This window comes from Heterocephalus glaber, unplaced genomic scaffold (assembly GCF_053883595.1).
Source record: "Heterocephalus glaber isolate CG9 unplaced genomic scaffold, H.glaber_assembly_v1.0 deba00001608, whole genome shotgun sequence".
In the NCBI taxonomy this organism is placed as follows: domain Eukaryota; kingdom Metazoa; phylum Chordata; class Mammalia; order Rodentia; family Bathyergidae; genus Heterocephalus; species Heterocephalus glaber.
In genome coordinates this window covers 21,222,269-21,229,987 of record NW_028258379.1, presented here as the reverse complement: position 1 = coordinate 21,229,987, position 7,719 = coordinate 21,222,269, and the positions used below count along the sequence as shown (strand labels likewise).

Here is a 7,719-nt window from a genome sequence, read left to right as displayed (position 1 = left end):
AAAAAAAAAAAAAAAAAAAGAGAGAATATGTAAGGGTGGTGTAAGGGGAAGTAGATATTATCAAAATATATACACTGAGCCGGGGATTTAGCTCAGTCGTTCCACCGCCTGCTTCGCAAGCGCAAAGACCCGAGTTGGATCCCCGGTACAAAAATACATGCACTGAAACCCAATACTTTGTAAAAATTAATAAGCATACAAGTAATAAAGAGAGAAAAGGAGAGCCGGGAAAATGGCGGACGGAAAGGCGGGAGAGGAGGAGCCTGAGAATCCGAGGCGAGCTGGAGTGGCCAGAGTAATGCAGGGGAAAGTTCCAGCCGCAGTGCTGAGAGGCCATCAGCTGAAGAAGAAGCTGCAGACCTCCCCACCAAGCCCACAAAGATCTCCAAGTTTGGATTTGCCATAGGGAGTCACACAACAAAGAAAGCAACAGCTACATCCATCAAACTTGGATCAAGTAAGCCTGAAGAAACCGTTCCAACTCTTGCTCCAAAAACCCTTTCAGTAGCAGCAGCTTTTAATGAAGATGAAGATAGTGAACCAGAGGAGATGCCTCCAGAAGCAAAGAGGAGGATGAAGAATATTGGAAGGGATACATCAACATCAGCCGGACCAAACTCTTTCAATAAAGGAAAGCATGGGTTTTCTGATAACCAGAAGCTATGGGAATGAAATATAAAATCTCATCTTGGAAATGTCCATGACCAAGACAATTAAATGATGTGTTTTGAATTGGGGTGTGGGGTGGGTGTAAAGTTAAAAGGAACAGTTTCCTTTTTAAAAATGGTATAAGACTATCTTTGGAGCTGCTTGTACTTTTTCTTTTTCTTTTTTTAAAGATTGACTGGTACACTAATAAGTGAGAGTTTGAAATTAAAGGTAATTTATGTTTTATATACAGATTTCAAGACATTTGCTAATTTTGCAGTTTCATGTGATTAGTTCCCAAAGGTTACAGATAATAAAGAAATCAGAAATAGTACCTTTTTAAGAATTGCATATTTTTTTAGACACAACTATTAGCACATTAAGAGGGAAGCAAAAAATAACTGTCTATTTAAAACTGTCAGCAGTTACTCCTAAATTAACTCCCTCATTACCTAAACTGAGTGTCTGGCTCTGAGGAACAGCCTTATAGAGAAAGGGGGAGTATTGTATTGAAAGGAAAATGTTGCTGGACTATTGACTAAAACTAAATTTAGATAAAATTAAAATAGTTTTTTTCCTTATGGGCATTTGTTTTGTTATCATATTATTAGGTATGGCATTGCTATCAGTGGATACAGATGCTTAGCTCTTTCACCAAAAATAATTTTTTTAAAAAATTTCTATGTGAAGTATCGTATTTGAAATAGCCCATTTCACTTTAATGGTCTTATCTACCTTCATTAGTCTTCAAAGAACAGCCATTTGCTACCAAAGTAAATCAGTATTTTGAATGTGCTTCTCTTGGTTTTTGTTTGTTTATTAGCTAATTCTTGTAAGCATTTCCAACAGAACTTGAGGCAAATCATAAGGAAGCTGTTTCTTTTAAAATAAAAACCACCACCAAAAATTTGAATGTACATACTGTTTAAGTATTTGGCTGGTTTTATTTTTTAAAAGGTATAAACACACACACAAAAAATTTTAACATTGTAGAAGATGGAAGACAATAAAATGCATTTTCTGTAACTTTGTCTACACATTTACATTACTAAATTGTTAAATCCAATCTGAATTGAACTCACTACAGGATTTCTTATTAGAACAATTATATTGTTTATTTTAAGTGTATACATACTGCCCAGTGGCCTGGGCATATTGTAGATACTGAAAATGAAAGAAAATGCATCTTCAAACACATTTTATAGAATTGTTCATCACATATACTGTTAGATTTGTGTACTGTAGGGTGTTGTGTTTTGTGTTTTTGTATTGTATATGGACATTTTTAAAGTGACAGTTAAACACATCTTTGAAAGCATAGTCACAGACAAATGAAAAATGATACAGTGATTTCCTTCAGAATGCCTACATTGTTAAATTTGGAGGTAGCTTCAGACTATTTTGTTGGTGGTAGTTACTTGCTGACCTTTTTTAATAGTAATTCCAGAGAAGAAACCTACATATATGGCTAATAAGTTGTTCTTTTACATTAAAGTTTAGATTAAGGCCCAAGTAAAACAATGGAAATGTATATAGACCTATTAATTCTTACATGATTTAATTATACCAAGATACATGAATTTAACTTTAACTTTACTTTTATGTAGGCAAACTGTTCATTTTTGTCTGTTTTACTGTTTGTTAAAATAACATCCCTCTCCTACATACTGTTTTCTTGACCCAAATGAAATACTAAACTAAGGTCAAGATGAGGAGAGAAATGACTGAGATGAATGTCTTTATTAAAATAACCAATAAAGGGAATATCACAATCCCCAACCTGCAACTATACTACAAAGCTACTGTGATAAAAACAGCATGGTACTGGCAAAGAAACAGACCTGAGGACCAGTGGAACAGATTAGAAGATGCAGAAACAATGCCAGACACATTCAGCCATCTCATCTTCGATAAAGGAGCCAAACACCCTCACTGGAGGAAAGATAGCTTCTTCAATAAATGGTGCTGGAAAAATTGGGATTCAACTTGCCAAAGATTAAAATTACACCTGTATCTCTCACCATGCACTAAACTAAAATCAAAATGGATTAAAGATCTAAATATTAAAATAGAAACCCTGAACCAGTTGGAACAGAGGTTAGGAAGAACCCTTGAAGATATCGGTGTAGGAAAAGATTTTATGAACAAAACCTCAGTTGCCCGTGAACTAGCACAAACAATCAACAAGTGGGATCTCTTCTCATTAAAAAGCTTCTGCACAGCAAGAGAAACCACCAGGAGTGTGAAGAGACAACCCACAATGTGGGAAAAAATTTTCACTTGCTCTTCCTCAGACAAAAGTCTACTATCTCGAATCTATAAAGAACTTAAAAAGATCAGACTTCCCAAATTTAAAGACCCAATCTGAAAATGGGCATCTGAAATGAACAGACATTTCTCAGACAAAGAAGTCGAAATAGCAAATAAACATATGAAAAAATGTTTAACATCACTGGTCATTCGAGAGATGCAAATAAAAACAACACTGAGATTCCACTTCACTCCAGAAAGAATGGCTGCTATCATGAAATCAACCAATAACAAATGCTGGAGGGGCTGTGGGGAAAGAGGAACCCTGCTCCACAGCTGGTGGAAGTGTAGACTGGTGCAACCACTGTGGAAATCAGTACAGAGATACCTCAAAGAACTAAGACTGGAAGTCCCATTTGACCCCATTATTCCACTGCTGGGGATCTTCCCCAAAGAATTAAAAGAATCATACCACAGTGATATATGTGCACCCATGTTCATAGCAGCACAGTTTGCAATAGCTAAAACTTGGAAACAGCCCAAATGCCCATCAACTGGAGACTGCATAAAGAAAATGTGGTTTTTTTATAAAATGGAATACTACTCAGCCATAAAAAAGAGAAATTAGAGACATTTATCGCTAAGTGGATGCACATTGAGGCAATACTCTTAAGTGAAATACATAGGACACACATATGTAAATACCAAATAGTTTCTCTGGTGTGAGAAACTGAAAGTGTAAATAAGGACTAAAAGGTATAATAGGTAATGTGAAATAGGAAGAAAAGGAGCAAAGGGGAAGGAAGTGGGAAGGATAGGGGAAAGGATAAAAGGGAATGGGATTAATATGAGAAAATGGAAAAATAGGAACAAAATCTTTGTAAATAGGGAGGACTGGAGGGGTTGAAGGGAGGGCTGGGCAAGGGTGAAAAATAAGAACCAAGAGAGACTATGTAAAGGTGCAAATTTCCAATGATGAATGTCATTATATTGTATACCTAAAATGTACCAATGATTAGAATGAATAATTGATAATGCAAAATAGGAAGAAAAGGTCCAAAGGGGTAGGGGTAGTGGGAGGGGCAGGAGAAAGGAAAGAAGGGAAAGGAAAAATGATGAGAAATGGAAAAAATGGAAATAAAGTCTTTGTAAATAGGGAAGGGTGGAGGGGGTGAAGGGAGGGCTAGGAATGGGGAAAAAATAAGAACCAAGATGCATTATGTAAAGGTACAATTCCCAATGAGAAATGTAATTGTGTTGTATACCTACAATGTACCAATAAAAGAATTTAATAAAGTGAAAAAAATAAAATAAAATAAAATAACCAATACATTTTGTTAAACTAAAAAAAAAAGAGTGAGAAAAGAACTATAAAAGTATTATGTAATTTGACATTACTGTCAATGGGACAGAAATTTTGTGAAAATCTTGATTAAACAGCAAAATTAGAGATATTTCTGACAAAGCATTTTTAAAAATTAACAGAAACAGCCTGGTAAGAAATTCTCCATAAGTCCTACTCAGCCATAAAAAATGAGAAATTAGAGACATTTATAGCTAAATGGATGCACATTGAGGTGATACTCTTAAGTGAAATAAACAGGACACACGTGTAAATACTGAATAGTTTCTCTAGTGTGAGAAACTGAAAGTGTAAATAAGGACTAAAATGTATAACTGATAATGTGAAATAGGAAAAAAAGGGGCAAAGGGGAAGGGCAAGTGGGAGGAGTAGGGGAAAGGAAAGAAGGGAAATGGAATTAATATGAGAAAACGAAAAAATGGAAACAAAGTCTTTGTAAATAGGGAGGGATGGAGGGGTTGAAGGGAGGGCAGGGGAAGGGGGAAAAATAAGAACCAAGAGAGATTATGTAAAGGTGCAAATTTCCAATGATGAATGTCATTATATTATACACCTAAAATGTACCAATGATTAGAATGAATAATCGATAATGCAAAATAGGAAGAAAAGGCCCAAAGGGGTAGGGGTAGTGGGAGGAGCAGGGGAAAGGAAAGAAGGGAAAGGAAAATGCTGAGAAATGGAAAAAAATGGAAATAAATTCTTTGTAAATAGGGAAGGGTGGAGGGGGTGAAGGGAGGGCTAGGAATGGGGAAAAAACAAGAACCAAGATGCATTATGTAAAGGTACAATTCCCAATGAGAAATGTAAATGTGTTGTGTACCTAAAATGTACCAATAAAAGAATTTAAGTAATAAAAAAATAAATAAATTGTACCAATAAAATTAATTTTTAAAAAAAGAAAAAAAAGAAAGAAATTCATATACAGCCAGGCATGGTGGGCACATGCCTGTAATCCCAGCACTTGGGAGGCTGAGGCAGGAGGATTGCTGTGAGTTCGAGGCCAGCCTGGGATACATAGTGAGTTCAAGGCCAGCCTGAACTACATAGCAAGACCCTGTCTCAAAAAAAAAAAAAGAAAGAAAGAAAAGAAAGAAAGAAAGAAAGAAAGAAAGAAAGAAAGAAAGAAAGAAAGAAAGAAAAGAAAGAAAGAAATTCTCCACATACAGTACTCTTTGACTATTTAGTTACCTGCCATACAGGAAGTAGAATTCAAACTACCTTGTCATGCTTGATCATTTCTGTATGTCCACTGGACAAAAACAAGGCCTTGTATTTTCAGATTTTTGTTGTCAGCATTTTCTTATCCTATTGCCTTTACTTTTCATGACAGATCTGAGAGGTAAGCCAAGAATACCTGTCCTGATTTTAGGGATAAGAAATGGAGGATCAGGCTGTGTTCCTTCTGGAGGCTCTCAGGAACAATCCATTCAGTGCCTTACCCAGATTCTGTCTGTCTTCATCCTTCCACTTTGTTCATTTCCAACAATGGTGTTGCTCCAACCTCAGCGTCCATCACCACAGCTTTTTCTTCTGACGTGGACCCTCCTGCCTCTCTTGTAAGAAGACATCTGCGATTGCACTTCGCCACTGTCCAAAGAGTTCAGGACAGTCTCTCCATCTTGAAAGCAAAGATCAGCAAAGTCCCTCTGGCTACGCAGAGTCCATGTACACTGGTTTAAGATCTGAACTCAAACATTCTGAAGTGGAGTCATTATTCTGCCTATTACAAGGTAAAATTTACATCGAGTAAAATGAATATATCGTAAAGGCATGGTTCTATGAGTTTTACAAATACGGATACTTCTGTTACCTACAGCCAAATCAGATTACAGAAGACGCATCCCCTAAAAATTCCTTCCTGCCCTTTTCTGATTAGTGTTCTCCCTGCCCACGTTTATTTGGAGCAACAGCTGTTCTGAAATCTATCACTATAGATTAGTTTCCCCTGTTCTTAAGCTCCATATGAATAGAATCATAAAGTATGTGTTCTTCTGTCCCTAGTTTTTTTCATTCAGCCAGTTTCACTCAACATAAGATTTACCCATGATGTGGTACATATCATTAACTCTTTCCTTTGCATTACTGAGTAGTGCTCCATTCTATGAATATCCTACAGATTGTTAATCCATCCACCAGAAGGTGAACATTTGTTCCATGAGCTTCACTATTGTGAATATACCATTTATTCTATGGATGTATTTTGCATGAGACCTTTATGATACATGATTTCACCTCTCTTAAATAAATATTTAAGAATGAAAATGCTGGTGTATAGGGTAAGAATACACCTAAATTTGTAAGAAATGCTGCCAAACAATTTTACATCGTAGATCTAACTTTTCTTCAGTAAGTTTATTGGTACATTTTAGGTATACATAATGATCACATTCATCATTGGGAATTTGTATCTATGCATGATGTATCTTGGTTCTTATTTTTTCCCATTCCCTTCCCTCCCTTCAACCCCTCTACCCCTCCTTATTTACAAAATCTTTATTTATTTTATTTTATTTCTCATTTTTTTCTTTCTCTTCTCCCCCCCCTCCACCAGTTCCCTTCCCCCTTTGAACATTATCTTCCTATTTCACAATATCTATTATACATTTTGGTCCTCATTTACACTTTCAGTTTCTCACACCAGAGAAACAAATCTAGATCTAACTTTTTATAGCCCTACCAGTTGTATATGAGAGTTCTAATTGCTCCAAATCTTTATTAATATTTGATATTATCAGGATCTTCAATTTTAGTCATTTTAGTGGGAGTAAGCAATATTTTAATGTGATTTCAACTTGCTTTTCCCTGGTAGCTAATAATGCTGAATATCTTTTCATGTTTCTATTTGTACATATTCCTTGAAAAGCATCTATACCATTGTTCCATTTTAAATTTTTTATACTTGGCCAGGGATTTACCTCAGTGGTTCTGCTCCCTGCCTCAAAAGCGCAAGGCCCCAAATTCGATCCCCGGTACCAAAAAAAAAAAAAAAAAAAAAATTGGGGCTGGGGATTTAGCTCAGTGGTTCTGCCACTTGCCTCCTAAGTGCAGGATCCTGAGTTCAATTCCCGGTACTAAAAAAACAACAACAACAACAAAATTTTTTGTACTCTTATTATTCTTTTTATATATGTGTGTAATAAATGTTTTATTTATATTCTTTAGTTCGCGTTTCTTTTACCTTATTCTACATAGTTATTTATACTTGTTAGAGTTTGTTATTAATTTTTCATGTATTTTGAATACAAGTTATCTCTAAAATACATGTATTATAAATATTTCCTCTGCATTTCATTCATTCACTTCCTCAGAGATTTTTAAATGACTATTTTACACTCATCCTTCTCAATTTCTAGCCAATCTACGAACATCCTCTGAATCAGACATTTGAATACAGCTGTTCTAATTGATCACATTAACATTATATACAAGCAATTAATAAAATAATGTGTTTAATAAAT

At 35.4% G+C, this 7,719-nt stretch overlaps 1 pseudogene; it reads left to right on the top strand.

The window, feature by feature from the left end:
• The first annotated feature begins 232 nt into the window (after positions 1-232).
• Positions 233-773, top strand: LOC110346796 (PEST proteolytic signal-containing nuclear protein pseudogene; annotated as a pseudogene).
• Positions 774-7,719: the final 6,946 nt, after the last annotated feature.